The following is a 16,220-nucleotide window of genomic DNA, read 5'->3' as shown; positions in this document are numbered from 1 at the left end:
AGGACAGTAGATGTTGGAGCAGCAGGACAAATAACATTATTGAAGAGATGGACAACCACGTGGTGGAGGAGGCGGCGGCCCTGGGTGGGGAATAGAGCTGAAGTGACAGAGGCTTCAGATCTACACACCGCTCTTTAGCCTCATTTGCATATCAATTTGAATGCTGATTTTTTTTTTTCACTAATGAATGAACAGACTGGCCATGTAAAGTTACTGCTAGACTTGAGCTACATGCACATAAAAAATAGTTTGGGGGTGAAATCCTGCTGACAGTATCCCGTTATGTATTCAAAAAAGAGGTCATTTTGTTCCTAAACATTCATTAGACTGATTCACAAGCTGCCGAAATACCTGACTACTTACAGTCTGGCAGTGGCAGCAGACCAGTGTCATGGACCCTAAACCAGTCACAGCCATAGCACTTATGCTTTTAGGAACAATGACATAAAGCAAGAGGTAGAGGCAGCAAAGGTCTCCGAAGAAGAGAAGGTCTTGCGACAGGACTCTCGACTGCTGGTACAGACCAAATTCATGATATCATCACAGTAGACAGAATACAAATCTGGATTAGCGTCCTTGTACAGTGCCTTGCGAAAGTATTGGGTCCCCTGGAACTTTTCCCACATATCATGCTTCAAACATAAAAGATACCAAATGTAAATTTTTGGTGAAGAATCAACAATTGGGACACAATTGTAAAGTTGAACAAAATTTATTGGTTATTTTAAATTTTTGTGGAAATTGAAATGCTGAAAAGTGGGGCGTGCAATATTATTCGGCCCCTTTACTCTCAGTGCATTAAACGCACTCCCGAAGTTCATTGTGGATAAGTATAATCCACCTGTGTGTAATCAAGTCTCCGTATAAATGCACCTGCTCTGTGATAGTCTCAGGGTTCTGTTTGAAGCACAGCGAGCATCATGACGACCAAGGAACACAACAGGCAGGTCCGTAATACTGTTGTGGAGAAGTTTAAAGCCGGATTTGTATACAAAATGATTTCCAAAACTTTAAACATCCCAAGGAGCACTGTGCAAGCAATCATATTGAAATGGAAGGAGTATCATACCACTGCAAATCTGCCAAGACCCGGCCGTCCCTCTAAACTTTCATCTCAAACAAGGAGGAGACTGATCAGAGATGCAGCCAAGAGGCCCATGATCACTCTGGATGAATTGCAGAGATCTACAGCTGAGGTGGGACAGTCTATCCATAGGACAACAATCAGTCGTACATTGCACAAATCTGGCCTTTATGGAAGAGTGGCAAGAAGAAAGCCATTTCTCATAGATATCCATAAAAAGTGTTGTTTAAAGTTTGTAACAAGCCACCTGGGAGACACACCAAACGTGTGGAAGAAGGCGCTCTGGTCAGATGAAACCAAAAGCGAACTTTTCGGCAACAATGTCGAACGATATGTTTGGTGTAAAGGCAACATAGCTCATCACCCTGAACACACCATCCCCACTGTCAAACCTGGTGGTGGCATCATCATGGTTTGGGCTCGCTTTTCTTCAGCAGGGACAGGGAAGATGGTTAAAATTGATGGGAAGATGGATGGAGCCAAATACAGGACCATTCTTGAAGAAAACCTGTTGGAGTCTGCAAAAGACCGGAGACTGGGACGGAGATTTGTCTTCCAACAAGACAATGATCCCAAACAAAGCAAAATCTACAATGGAATGGTTCACAAATAAACGTATCCAGGTGTTAGAATGGCCAAGTCAAAATCCAGACCTGAATCCAATCGAGAATCTGTGGAAAGAGCTGAAAACTGCTGTTCACAAACGATCTCCATCAAACCACACTGAGCTCGAGCTGTTTGCCAAGGAAGAATGGGCAAGAATTTCAGTCTCTCGATGTACAAAACTGATAGAGACATACCCCAAGTGACTTGCAGCTGTAATCGCAGCAAAAGGTGGCGCAACAAAGTATTAAGTTAAAGGGGCCGAATAATATTGCACGCCCCACTTTTCAGTTTTTGAATTTCCACAAAAATGTAAAATAACCAATAAATTTCGTTCAACATCACAATTGTGTCCCACTTGTTGATTCTTCACCAAAAACTTACATTTGGTATCTTTATGTTTGAAGCATGCTATGTGGGAAAAGGTTGAAAAGTTCCAGGGGGCCGAATAGTTTCGCAAGGCACTGTATGTGCTGGCCCTCGCCCTACAATCTGAAAACCAGCACCCTGTGCAATCCCTATAAAAAAAAAAAAACTCACTGTGATCAATATTTTAGTATTATTAGGGTATGTGCAATCAATCGGCATTTGCTGTGTATTTGTCACAAAAACAGAAACATTTCCTAGTAAAATCAAAAGCATTTTCTGAAGTCGTATTTTTTCCTTGCAGATTGGGAGCAGATACAAAATCTGTAGTGTGTCAATTCTATCAGCATTTTTGCAGTTTTCTATCCACTCAAATACATGAGGATTTTTTTAAATCAAAAACACAAGTAAAAAAAAAAAAAACTATACGTATTCTAAGCAATTTTTTTCCTGCCAATACATCAGTACTTGCAGCAGTTATTTCTGTTGCAAATACTGAATATGTGCGCATATCCTTAAAGTGACTGGCAGTACAAGGTTCATATTCACTCTTCTACCAATCTGCTTGGAAATGGCCTTCACATTGATATACCACTTAGGCTGTAAAAGCATCTAATGTAATAGAATGGAAAACACACATGTTGTGCTAATGGTGCGTTTTTTTCCGCTGCGGAAACGCTTAGCGGAAAAAAACGCAGCATGTTCATTAAGTGTGCGGAATCGCTTGCGATTCCGCATACACACACTGTAGTTGCAAGAACGCATAGGAAAACGCATGTCAAAAAGCGCATGCGTTTTCCCTGGCAAGGGCATGCGTTTCTGCTCAGGAAAAAAAACGCTTGAAATACGCTACGTGGGCACATAGCCTTATAGTTCTAACTAGATATGTAGCATTTAATGGTACATGATCCAGCACTGATCTCCTGCCTACAATAAACAACTCTTTACAAGTCGGCAGGAATGAGATGGTAAATCACTCTGCTTCACCATGTAATTGACTACTAGGGTATCTGCAGATATAAAGTAACAGATTCTCAGCCAGAAAATTTAGAGTGTCAGCATTTTTTTTCATACCTATCATCTGTATGACATGCCTAAGCAATGCGTTTTTGTCATCAGCTTTTAAATACAGTAATCATCTGTCATTGCAAGCTAGTTTTCTAACTAAAATAATGCTATATACAGAAAGGTACATATATAGAAAGAAATGTCAGTGAGCTATATAATCAGTGCTTTGTGTGAGTATTCTGTACTTGTATTTAGCTAATAAAAGTAAAAACTTAGCCATTACTGGTTATTAAATGGGGGAACACAAAAAAAAAAAAAAAATAATAAGACTTTGGGTCCACCCTATTTTTAATAACCAGCAAAGGCCAAGCAGACAGCTGCAAGGTGATATTAATAGCCTAGAAAGGGATCATGGATATTGGTCTCCTCCCAGACTAGTAACACCAGTCCTCAGTTGCTCCAGAAATGGTGTATTCATTAGATGTGCCAATTTTGGCGCTTGGCCTCGGCTCTTCCCACTTGCCCTGGTGCGTTTGCAAGCGGATTAATGGTTTCAGGGTTGATGTCAGCTGACATCGAGCTCAGGGTTTAGTAATGGCGAGGCATCTATAAGACACCCCCATTACTAACCCCGTAAGTTTAAAAGCAAACACAGAGAAAAGTCCTTTATTTGTACAAAACACACTGACAGTCTTTACTCATTTATTATATTTAGCAAAACAAATATTTCAAAGGAATCAGCCGTAAATCCATCCCATGACGATCTCCAACTCAGCGAAATCTGCATGGTGTGTTGAGCGGTGACATGACTAATGTGACAACTCAGCACGCCAGCCGGATCACAGAGACAGAGTGAAAACGAGCCTGTAGTGATGTCAGTAAAGTGACTGGAGTTCATCGCCCATGAACTGCGGTAACCATATTGACGTCACCGGTCGCTGCGTGAGAGAATCATAAGAAAGCCAACCCATAATGTCCATCTTTTGGGACAATTTATTTATTTTTTAATTTCTACTCAAATGCATGTGGTTAGGACTAAGAATAAATTTTGCAATTGAATTTCATAAAAAAAAAAAATATATATATATATATATATATCATTGTTTGCTTACTATAGCTGCGGTGTTGCTGACTACAGAATGACTTAACCTAAAATCCATCAATCAGCAAACAGGGAGTTTGCAACTTTTTATTTTTCTGAACTCCTCTCAGCTGATTTATTGCCACAGACCACAACAGTGTTGAATATGCCAAGAAACAAAGAGCTTGTAAAAGACAAACTGGAACATTTTTAATGAAGCCTAATTGCAAAAATGTTTAGCCTCAATTACACGCATTTCAATAAAATAATTCTAGACTTGCACAACCCCATTTAATTTGAATTTCAACTGTACATTCAAAATTTTACACCCATAAAAATTTGCAACAAAATCTATTTAGACTTGAGAGTCCTCAGTGGTTGATACCTTTTAATGGCTAATTGAAAAGATGGTGACACATTGCAAGCTTTCCAGACTACTCAGGTCTCTTCATCAGGCATTCACTAATACAAAATCTGAAAAGTCACATATTTATGCACAATACAGCACAGAAAAAAAATAAATAAATAAATATAAAACCAATATGTGACGAACAGCGGACCGCTGTCGCCAAATTGCGACGGATGGCACGGCCCAGTGCCACCAATAGGTCAAGATCCCACCACCGACACAGGTTTGTCAGCGGACGGAGGGACGTGATGCACTGCCGGCACACGGCTATCACAGGCACAGTGGGGCTTATCTTAGTTATCCCACCGCTGGCACCATGTGACAAAAACACAGCAAGCTAATCTTGCTCTAACAATTTATCGCAGGGGGGTATTTTGGATTCCCCACCACTGCTAACAACCTTCCAAGAACTGCGGGGATTTATGTAGATCCCACTTTCCCAGTTCCACTTTGGAACTCGCAGCTCTCCGGCGCCCCCCTTACCCTCAGGTCAGTCAGGGAACTGCACCTAGGATAATTAGTCGCTGGATGGGCTGCTTGTTGTGCACGGGCAATTAGACTACCGCAGTAAGGGAATTATCAATGCTGTGGCCGCAGCCCCCCTTATTCAGCATACAAGACCCTTCTGTACTGCCAACTAGCCCAACCAACCGTTCACACCACGCTGCCACCATGAATATGTGACTCTTCAGATTTTGTATTAGTCTAGCCTGATGAAGAGACCCGAGTAGTCTCGAAAGCTTGCAATGTGCTACCATCTTTTCAGTTAGGCCTCATACCCATTGGCAATTAAAAAAAACAGTCCGATTTCTGGACTGTAAAAAAGGGTGGAGTGTTATGCCAGTATCATGCAATTTCTATGTGATTTTTAATCTCTCCATCCGTTTTACATCCGTTTTCAATCCATTTTTTTTTCCCAGCAACTCTTTTTCTACAGTCATTTACAGGACTATTTACAGTGTTCTATACCACAGAATGGTGATGTATCCGTTTAAAACGGATGGAAAACGGATGGTCCGTTTTTTAATCGCACCCATTTACTTTTATTGGCGAAAATCGCAGCATTTTTTTTCAGACCAATTTTGGATGAGGGAGAAAGGGGGAAAAAAAAAAAAAAAAAAAAAAAAAAAAAAAAAAAAAAAATCGCAAGCGAGATGTCACCCATTCACTATCATTGGTCAGAGTGCAATCAGATTTAAAATCGAATTGCAATCGTCCAATTTTATCGCCAGTGAGTATGAGGCCTTAGCCATTAAAAAGGTATCAACCACTGGGAACTCTCAATTCTGAATATTTTTCTATCTACTGGCTAACACGATACAAAGATATACATCTTTCCTGCAACAAAATCTATGCGACTTACCTATGGTCTTTATGCAGATTTCTATGAAAATCAATTCCAATTAATTAAGATAGGCCCTGGTGATACAGGTGCAAAATGGTTATCACCCCCTTCAAGGAGGATAGATGTGTCAGTGGTTGTTCTTCAGTATTTTGCAATGTGAACTAACCCTAATGTTTTCCAATGTCATGGGGCTTCAAAAACTAATATTGGCTGCCATGTACCCAGAGTAGAACTTATTGCAATGATCCTAGAAATGGCACAACCTGAAATCAGTATATTATATAGGAGTGGGGAAAATAAGTACTTCATACAAGTTTTCCCACCTACAAAAAAATGGAAAGTACTGTATCTTAGGTACACTTCAACTGTGTGAGACAGAATCAATAAAAAATAAAAAAGTCTTAGTTACTCACCGGTTAACGGTATTTTTCGGAGTCCATGACAGCACCACCTGAGAGAGGGATCCGCCCTTGCTAGGAACAGGAAAACCCTACAGATACAAAAGGGCGGCACCTCTCCCACGCATCAGTTGGATTACAGAGCATAAGAGGACCTCCAAGGTTAATGCATGATTATATGTACAACAATATTAATACTTAAAATTTTTATCACCCGTGAATATGTACAAAGGGAAGACGTGCACACCCAAATTGACTAAGGGAAGGGAATCTATGGGTGCTGTCATGGACTCCGAAAAATACCGTTAACCGGTGAGTAACTAAGACTTTATTCGGTCGTCCATGACAGCACCACCTGAGAGAATTACAGAGAGTAATCACTACTTTAGGGGGGGGGGGGGACTACAGCCTGCAGAACCCTGATACCGAAGGAGAGGTCTGCAGAAGCACCCAAGTCTAGCCTATAATGACTATAAAAGGTGCTCGGAGAGGACCAAGTGGCCGCCTTACAAATCTGGTCGATGGAGACTTCCGATCTCTCAGCCCACGAGGTCGCCACGGCTCTGGTGGAATGCGTCTTCAATTTCTCCGGAGCTACTCTACCTTTTGAGGTATAAGCTAACGAGATTGCTCCTCTAATCCATCTGGCTAGTGTACTTTTGGACACCCTAAGACCTTTCCTAGGGCCTTGGTAGGAGACAAAGAGGGCATTGTCGTTCTTCCAGGGATCGGTAGCCGCTAGATACTCCAAGAGGCATCTCCTAACATCTAAAGTATGTAGCTTCTCCTCTTTCTCATTAGTTGGTTTAGGGAGGAAGGATGGAAGGACTATTTCCTGCGACCTATGAAAGCTGGAGGCTACTTTTGGTAAATACGCTGGGTCAGGTCTAAGTATTACCCTATCCTCTTTTACCTGAAGAAAAGGTGGGCGCCTAGACAGTGCCTGAATGTCGCTTACCCTACGGGCTGACGTTATGGCTATCAGGAAAGCTATCTTGAGGGACAGGCTCCTAATAGAGGCTGACGGGGTGGGTTCAAATGGCACTTCTGTCATAGCTGTGAGGACTAGGTTCAAATCCCATGGCGTGAGTCTATTCTTTACTATTGGTCTGGATCTACTCGCTGCTTTGATAAACCTATTGACCCAGTAATTAGCCGCGATGTTGCAGCTAAAGAGGGCCCCTAAGGCGGATACCTGTACTTTAAGGGTACTGGTGGAGAGACCCAGGTCCAGCCCTTTTTGTAAAAATTCCAAGATCTGGCCTATAGGGACGGTATCATCAGTATTTATATTTGAGCTTTGGAGGAATCTTTTCCAAATTCTGACGTAAATCTTAGTTGTCACCACTTTCCTACTTTTTAGTAGAGTGTCAATTAGGTCTGGGGAGAAGCCTTTACTTTTTAGCAGTGACCGCTCAAATTCCACGCCGTGAGATGTAGGCCAGCCACCTGAGGGTGGAAGACCGGGCCTTGGGACAGAAGGTCCGGGAGAACCCAAGGATCGTCTACTGACATGATCCTGAGGTTCGAGAACCATGCTCTTCTGGGCCAGAACGGGGCGATGACTATGACCCTTGCCCTGTCCTTCCTGATCTTCCTCAACACCAGAGGAAGTAGAGCTAGGGGAGGAAAGGCGTAGGCTAGCCTGAAGTCCCATTTTATCAGTAGCGCATCTACTGCCAGAGGAGTCTCCCTGGGATTTAGGGAACAAAACTGTCTCGTTTTCGAGTGCTCCTTGGTGGCGAATAGATCCACCTCTGGTTGACCCCATCTCTGCACGATTTGAACGAAAATGGAGGTGTTTAAGGCCCACTCTCTTTGTTTTAACAGATTGCGGCTTAGAAAATCTGCCGTGACGTTCTCTTTTCCTCTTATGTGAAGAGCCGTGAGAGATAAAAAATGCCGCTCTGCTAGCTGGAACAACTGTCCTGCCACATTCATCAGAGTTTTGGATCGAGTTCCGCCTTGGTGGTTGATATAGGCCACGGCCACTCGATTGTCCGAGAGAACTCGTACGTGATGGCCCTGTAGATACATAAGGAGCTCTTTAGCTGCGTGTACTACCGCTGTCAATTCTTTCAAATTAGAAGACATTTGTATCTGATCCCGTTCCCATAGGCCCTGGACCAGAATTTCCTTCATATGCGCCCCCCAACCGGAAGGACTTGCATCCGTGGTGACCACACGGGTAATGTTATACTCCCAAGGGACCCTTCTAGACAAGTTATTTCTTTCTAGCCACCACTCCAGGGACTCTATTGTGTTTCTGGATAAGGTCAGTCGACCTTCTAAGTTACCCCCAAGAATCCTCTGATACCATAAAACTTCGCCCTGTAGAGTTCTCGTATGAACTTGGGCCCAATGGACCGCGGGAATGCAGGATGAGAGGGAACCCAACAGGGACATGCCCTTCCTGAGGGACATGGAGGGGTTGTTGGAAGCGTTCAGGACCCGGCCATGCAGGTGCAGCAGCTTCTCTGGGGGCAGACGGCATTCCTGCTTTTTAGAATCTAGGGTTAGGCCTAAAAATTGTTGAATTTTTAATGGCTGCAAACGGGATTTTTTGAGATTAAGTAGCCATCCCAACCGCTCTAGAGCCGCCGTTGTTTTCTGTAATTGTTCTAAACACTGCTCGGCTGAACTGCCTATTATAAGGAGGTCATCTAGATAGGGAACGACCAGAATGTTTAGCTCGCGCAGATGGGCCATCACCTCTGCCATCACTTTGGTGAATACTCGGGGCGCAACTGCCACCCCGAAGGGTAAGGCTGCGTACTGGAAGTGCTGGATTGACCCCCCAGTCTAAGGAAAGGTTGGTGTGCTAGACATATGGGTATATGGTAGTAAGCGTCTTTCAGATCTAGGACCACCATGAAGCAGTTTTGAAACAGCATCTTTATTGCGGTGTTAATTGTTTCCATTTTAAACGGACTTACGACCAGGAATTTATTGAGGGCTTTGAGGTTAAATATAGCCCTAAATGAGTCGTCCGGTTTACGGACCAAGAACAGGGGGGAATAGAAGCCTTTCCCCCTCTTTTCCTCTGGAACTTTCGTCAGGACTTTCTTGTCCAGTAGCTCGAGGACCTCGGTCTCCAGGGCAGCTTGTTCTAGCGGGGAAGATTTGAGTTACCCTGAACCGATCTTGGGGAACGCAGGAGAACTCTAGGTGCAGTCCTGTAGCTATCACCCCCAGTATCCAGCTGCTATTTGAGATTCTGGCCCAGGCCGGGTAGAAGGCAGATAATCTTCCTCCTACCGGAGCCACTAGTCATTGGGGCGGCTTCTTATTATCCCGTGATGGACCGTCTTGGCGCCCACCTCCTCCGAACATGAAGCCCGTACCTCTGGTTTTCTTGTTGTCCCATCTGTTCTGATCTCTGGCCTGCCTCCTGCGGGAATACCCCTTCCTAGAAAAGGGACGTCTCCAGGATGTATTCGGCAGACTCGGAAATTTCTTTTTCTCATCCCCGGCTTTCTCTAACAGTTCGTCTAGGACGGGGCCGAACAAGTATTCACCCTCACAGGGGATAGAACAGAGACGGGACCTGGCTTGGATATCTCCCGGCCAGCATTTTAACCAGAGGGCTCTTCGGGCCGAATTAGACAAACTTGCAGACCTGGCCGCCATTCTTACTGAGTCTGCCGAGGCATCTGCCAGAAAGGCAGCAGCATTCTGGATAATTGGAAGAGACTTACGGATGGAAGCTCGCGAGGTTCCATCCTTTAGCTGGGAGTCCAATTGATCCAGCCAAACCATCATGGATCTGGCTGCGCACGTGGCTGCTATTGCTAGCCTTAGGGCGCCTACTGACATCTCCCATGTGCCCTTTAAAAAAGGAATCTGCCTTTTTATCTAGGGGGTCTTTAAGGGAGGCCATATCGTCGAAGGGTATAGATGACTTTTTGGAGGCCTTAGTTACCGCTGCATCCAGCTTGGGGGCCTTATCCCATCGACTTACTATTGGGTCCTCAAAGGGGTATCTTCGCTTGAAAGCAGGCGGCATAGAACCCCTTTTTTCCGTTTTTTTCCACTCCCTGTCTATCAGGCTCTGGACTCTTTCGTTTAATGGAAAAGTCCTTTGCTTTCTGGGGTCTAGACCCCCGAACATAATGTCCTGAGCAGACAGTTCTGTCTTTTTTTCTTCTACCCCCATGGTTGACCTTATGGTTTTAATTAATTTATCCATTTGGTCCAAGGGAAAACAGAACCGGCTGGAATCCTCTTCGGAAGACGAAGAGGAGGCCGAGGACTCTGAGGAGATATCTTCCCTCCTAGGGCCGACTGAAGATTCTGAGCTTGAAACACTAGCCCGTCTTCTTTTAGAAGAATCTTCTTTTGATAGGGCTTTTATTTCAGTCCTGATTAATTGCCTCAGGTCTGTAGCGAAGCTTGGAGCTTCTTCCACTACCTGCATAAATAGGGAAGAGTGCAAGAGTCTGATACTCCACTCACGTTCTACCCCTCATCTCCATCCCTACCGTCTGTCTCACGCAAGACTGACACAACCTCTTAGGGTGGCCATCTGGTAAGGGGCAACTACAGAGGGCACACTCCTTGTGCTTCTGCTTCCCTGTGGCCTTCTTCCCCTGAGAATCAAACACATAAGGGGACACTGCATTAGGGTACATTCTCGCAGATCTCTTACCCTTGCAGATGAGGACAGGTACCGGATCATGGGGGGCTGCAGGAGGATCCTTTGGCCTAGAGGAACTACTGTGGCTCTGTCCACTCGAACGTCCCTCCTTCCGCCTCTTAGGCTGGTCACTGGGGTGCTTTGCCACGGGCTGCACCTCTTGTGGGTCCATGGGGGCTTCTGTTGTGTCCATCGCTGGGCCTCCAGAAGCACCTCAGCAGCAATGCCTTCTGTCTTAAGAAGGCTTCCCCTCCGGATCAGCAGGAACTCCGTCCGGTGTTCGGGCCCCCCATTGGACCGCTCCTCGCGATCCTCCCCCTCCCCCTCAGGCCTGCCCGGCCCCCTCAGGCGGCGGGCGCGCATCGGCGCGTGTCCACAACAACCGGAAGTCGACCGGCATCCGACTTCCGGCGCTAGGCCCCACCCCCTCCGCCGCGTCACTTCACCCGCGCGACAGATGCCACGGGGACGCGCGGCAAGGGGCTAGGACTGCGCCGCCGGCTCGGAACCGCCGCTCCCTTTGTGGGACACCGCTGGCGGCGCCCGCCCGAACGGGCCGCGCCCCCGGGGGAAGGAGGCACAGGGGGACACCGCTTACCTCACCGGCCCCATGGAGAAGGCGCCCACCGGACCCTGTCTCCGCCTGCTCTTACCACTGCCGTGGAAATCCTACCCGGACCCACTGTGGTGCATCCAGGGCCCCCAGCGAGACCGAGGTAGGAGAACCCCCCGCTACCTGAGTCGGTCCGCTGGCCTGGGAATTCGGTTATCCATGACGGACGATCTGTAGGGAGTTCTGTCCTTGTTAGGAACAGGAAACCAACTGATGCGTGGGAGAGGTGCCGCCCTTTTGTATCTGTAGGGTTTTCCTGTTCCTAGCAAGGGCGGATCCCTCTCTCAGGTGGTGCTGTCATGGACGACCGAATAAACAGGAATTCACATTGTATGATTTTTATACTGAATTTTATTGCATGAAATAAGCATTTGATCATTTACCAACCAGCAAGAATTCTGTCTCTGAGCTGTTAAAAGTTTTTTTTTTCTATAAGAACCTCTCCTACTCTGCACTCATTACCTGTATTAATCGCAAATGTTTGAACTTGTTATCTGCATAAAAGACACCAGTCCACACAATCACACTCCAACCTCTCCACCATGGCCAAGACCAAAGAGCTGCCTAAGGACACCTGGGACATAATTGTACACTTGTACTGGGATGGGCTACAGGACAATAGGAAAGAAGCTTGATGAAAAGACAACTGTTCGCACAATTATTAGAAAATGAAAGAAACACAAGATGACTGTCAGTCTTTCTCGGTCTACGGCTCCATGCAAGATATCGCCTCATGGGGTAAGGATGATTCTGAGAAAGGCCAGCAATCAGCCCAGAACTATACAGGAGTACCTTTTCAATGATCTGAAGAGACCTGGGACCAGTGTTTTAAATATTGATCCAGAGGAGGCATGAGAGGTCATGTGAACTTTTTGGCATCAACTCCACTTGCCGTACTTGGAGGAAGAAGAATTTAGAGTACAATACCAAGAACACCATCCCAACTGTGAAGCATAGTGGGGGGAAACATCATACTTTGGGGGTGTTTTCCTACAAAGGGAACAGTACGACTGCACCGTATTGAAGGGAGGATGGATGGGGTTCATGCATCGGGAAATTTTGGCCAACAAACTCCTTCCCTCAGTAAGAGTATTGAAGATGAGTCGTGGCTGGGTCTTCCAGCATGACAATGATCCAAAACACACAGCCAGGGCAACTAAGGAGTGGGTCCCATAAGAAGCATTTCAAGGTTCTGGAGTGGCCTAGCCAGTCTCCAGACCTGAACCCAATAGAAAATCTCTGGAGGGAGCTGAAACCCACTGTTGCCCAGCGACAGCCTTGAAACCTTATAGATCTGAAAAAAAAAAAAAATAAAAAAAATAATAATATATAATATATATATCTCAATGGTGGAGTGGGCCAAAATCCCTGCTGCAGTGTGTGCAAACTTGGTCGAATTGCAAACAAAAGGTTTATGTACCAAATATTAAGCTGTTTTTCTATTGTCTCACACATTTATTTCATACAATAAAATGCAGATTACGTAAAAATACTACAAATGTGATTTTCAGGATTTTCTTTTATAGATGGTCTATCACAGTTGAATTGTACCTATAATAAAAGTTACAAACCTCTCCATCGTTTGTAGGTGGAGCAAACTTGCAAAATAGTCAGTACATCAAATACTTTTTTCCCCCACTGTATACAAGAGGAGACACGGGTGCTGAAAGCTTTTATTGCCTGCACAGAAGAGGACAGAACTGGTCAAGCAATCACAGTGGAAAATCAAGCGACAACTCGATTGTTGTGGATGTAGCTGCACTTCTAGTGTCACTGATCCATGGACAGCAGGAGCTTAAATGCAGTGAAGGGGTATTTAAGATTGCTAAAATCAGAACACCAGAGTTTAGAGTATTGTAGACATTTGGCTAAAAAGTGGGCAACCCTGAAATAATAACCCTCTCTGCCATCAGCTACCACTAGGGGTGCTTGTTGTATACAGCTTGTTCATTGGGTGCTGCAGGCTCTGTTGCATGTTTCACTTAAGCATTTTTAAATTCCATTCTAGGAACAGAAAAACTGAAATCATTTTAAATATGGAAGCAGAAAGTCCCAAATGATTTAGAAGGAATTGTGCCATTTTAGAAAAACTTTCTTCCATAATCTGCCAGAAAATATGGGAAGCAAGGTGTGCCACAATCCGCGCTGCTGAGTCCACAAAATCACCTGGGATGCAAGATGTTGTAACAAAGTACTTCTTTATTCCTTCCTACGCGTTTCGGCGCCCTTCCTGGCACCTTCCTCAGGACCCGGAGAGGGCAAGTAATGTCTGTTTAGATTTTTATAACAACTGTATATCAGCAGCGTATGGACGACAAGTTATCCAAAACAGACACCCTTTCATCTACTCAGATCAGAAACAACATACACCTTCAGAGGCTTTCTGGAGGTTATAACATGGGCCCTACACAATATTAAGCAGGTGGTTTTAATATTAATGATGATCAGTCAAAATTTACTAATCTTGTTATATCAATGTGAGCACGTAAGGACACCTCAGGTACCAAAACTAAAATAGTCAAATAATACCGAGAATTTTGCACTGAATAAAACTGAACTTTTGCAGTTTTACTGTAAGGGAACTAAAAGAATTTCCTGTTTATGGTGAATGCATCTGTAGATGTGAGGGAACAAGAACTTACTGACCTGCTTTTACTTTCATTTTTTTCTAAACTCTTTAAAGCTCGGAAAAGAGCAGCTGCATTTGACCTTTGACTACCTAAAGGCCCTGTGAACTATATCGTTGCAACGTCACCAGTTTGGTGACGTTGCAGCGATGTCGAAATGACTTTGTTGCGTATAACACGTAGCAACAATCAACGATCAGTTGGCTGATCATTAATCATTGCCTAATGGTCTGGGCCATAAATCTATCGTTGGTCTCCCACTGGGCAGCACACATCGCTACGTGTGACAGCGAAAGACCAACAATCAGCGAGCTCCCAGCACCATACAGCAAACGCTGGGAGCTGGTATCCAGGGTAAACAGCGTGTAACTAAGAGCCGCGTGGCGCTTAGATATCCACTGTTTACCCTGGATACCAGCGTGCTCACTGGTCCTGATCGGGTATCCAGGGTAAACAGCGGGTAACTAAGAGCCGCAAGGCACTTAGTTACCCGCTGTTTACCCTCTAATACCAGCATGCTCGCTGGTCCTGATCGCTGGTGAGTCTGCCTATGTGAGACAGTTCACCAGCGATCAGCTAACTATGTCCCAGTGATCCCATCCACGTCGGATCGCTGGTGGGATCGCTGGAACATTGAAGCGTGTAACGGGGCCCTAAGCCTCTGAATTAGATCTGTAGGAGGCTGTAAGGAGGTGGTGGGGATCCTCACGTGCCTCCTCTCTAATATATACAGAGCATGTATCACATGCGGTACCCTGATGGTTCACTAATGTTTTATAATGTTATGTCATTGTCATATATTGTATCCTAAATGTGCATGTACTTATATATATTTAGTTTAGGAACAGAATGAGTTAAACTGTTGGGAGGAGTTAAAAGGGGGATGGTGCAAAGCTTATGAACTTAAAGAGAGGACTTCCTGCTCTGAGAGCAGTGCCCGGGCAGGCTTGCCCAGGGCAGGACACAGGATTCCCTGGTCGTGGGGATAAAGGTTGCTCTAGGCTGAAGGGCAGCATGGACAGACACTGGCTCTGCGGGATCGACCCCAGGAGAAATACGGGGTTCGGGACCAGGACAGGAGCTGGTGTTATGCAGCCTACTAAAGTAGCAGGGAAAGCGCAGGAAACATTGCCTTGTTTACACCGTGTTCAGTAAAGTTTTCTGTTGGAACAGAACTTTGGCTTGTGGTGTTTCCCGAGAACTCGTCCCCTGCAACAGAAGTGAACGTGTGCTGAAGGTAACTGATTGTACCGCAGGACTGTGACTTCACATGTCTTTTCACTGTCAGGGTGCCGGGGTGTCACTGACTGACTTAATTCGCCCACGGCTACCACCATGTGCCACCTTGTTACAAGGCCTCAGTCACAGATTTTGTTATTTTAACTGTAAGGAATAAAGACTCATTCAGTGCAATTTTATTCCGGTTGAACGGCAGACACCTACCAAGTCAACAAGGTCCATCTGCTTTGTTTATGTCCCTCATGTGATGGATACGTCCCTTGAATGAATTGCATTTTTCTGCTCCTATGGCGAAACAGAAAAATGAAATTCCTTACACAGATGTGAACATAGCCCAAGACGTTCAGCCAATAGTTTTATCTCAAAGGGAACCTGTCACTGAAATCATGAGGAGCGTGAATTAGAGTCTCACCGTACAACTCCAGACTAGTTCAGAGAAAATAGTGTTTGAAGGGCCGGTCGAGGACTATAAGACTAGACGTGGTTAGTCCGATGCCACCCCAGCTGGATTCTCTCCACAGTGCTCTAGTTGATTGGTAGATCTCTATGTACACACATGAAAGAGACCTGACAATCACCAGGGTGACAAGTTGGCCATACGCAATGTCAGACTAGTCGAGTCTAAGGCTATGTACACATGTATGCAGAAAATTTCTGCATGAAATCGGACTCCTTCCCAGAAAACGCGCTTTTTTTCGGCACGTTTTCTGCGCTTTTTTTCCCGCAAAAACGCGCATTTTTTTAATGCGTTTTTCCGGAGCGTCCCCAGCCTCATAGAAAACAGCTAGAAATGCAGATTTTTCCGGGAAAT

The 16,220-nt window shown here is 45.1% G+C and overlaps 1 protein-coding gene across 4 annotated transcripts in view; it reads right to left on the bottom strand.

Annotated features, from left to right (window-relative positions):
* The window catches only part of MARCHF8 (membrane associated ring-CH-type finger 8), a 366,422-nt gene that overhangs the window by 336,840 nt on the left and 13,362 nt on the right, over positions 1-16,220 (bottom strand). Inside the window, exon 3 of one of the 4 annotated variants that reach the window (XM_073585849.1) lies at positions 15,614-15,694. The exons of the other annotated variants lie outside the window; for them this stretch is intronic. The gene's annotated coding sequence lies outside the window, so the exon portion shown is untranslated. The remainder of the gene's footprint in view (positions 1-15,613; positions 15,695-16,220) is intronic. 4 annotated transcript variants of the gene reach the window in all.

This window comes from Dendrobates tinctorius, unplaced genomic scaffold (assembly GCF_039654945.1).
Source record: "Dendrobates tinctorius isolate UK_male_01 unplaced genomic scaffold, ASM3965494v1 ptg000089l, whole genome shotgun sequence".
NCBI classification, from domain to species: Eukaryota; Metazoa; Chordata; class Amphibia; order Anura; family Dendrobatidae; genus Dendrobates; species Dendrobates tinctorius.
Note: the sequence above shows the minus strand (reverse complement) of the source record. Positions and strands in the feature narration are given on the sequence as shown.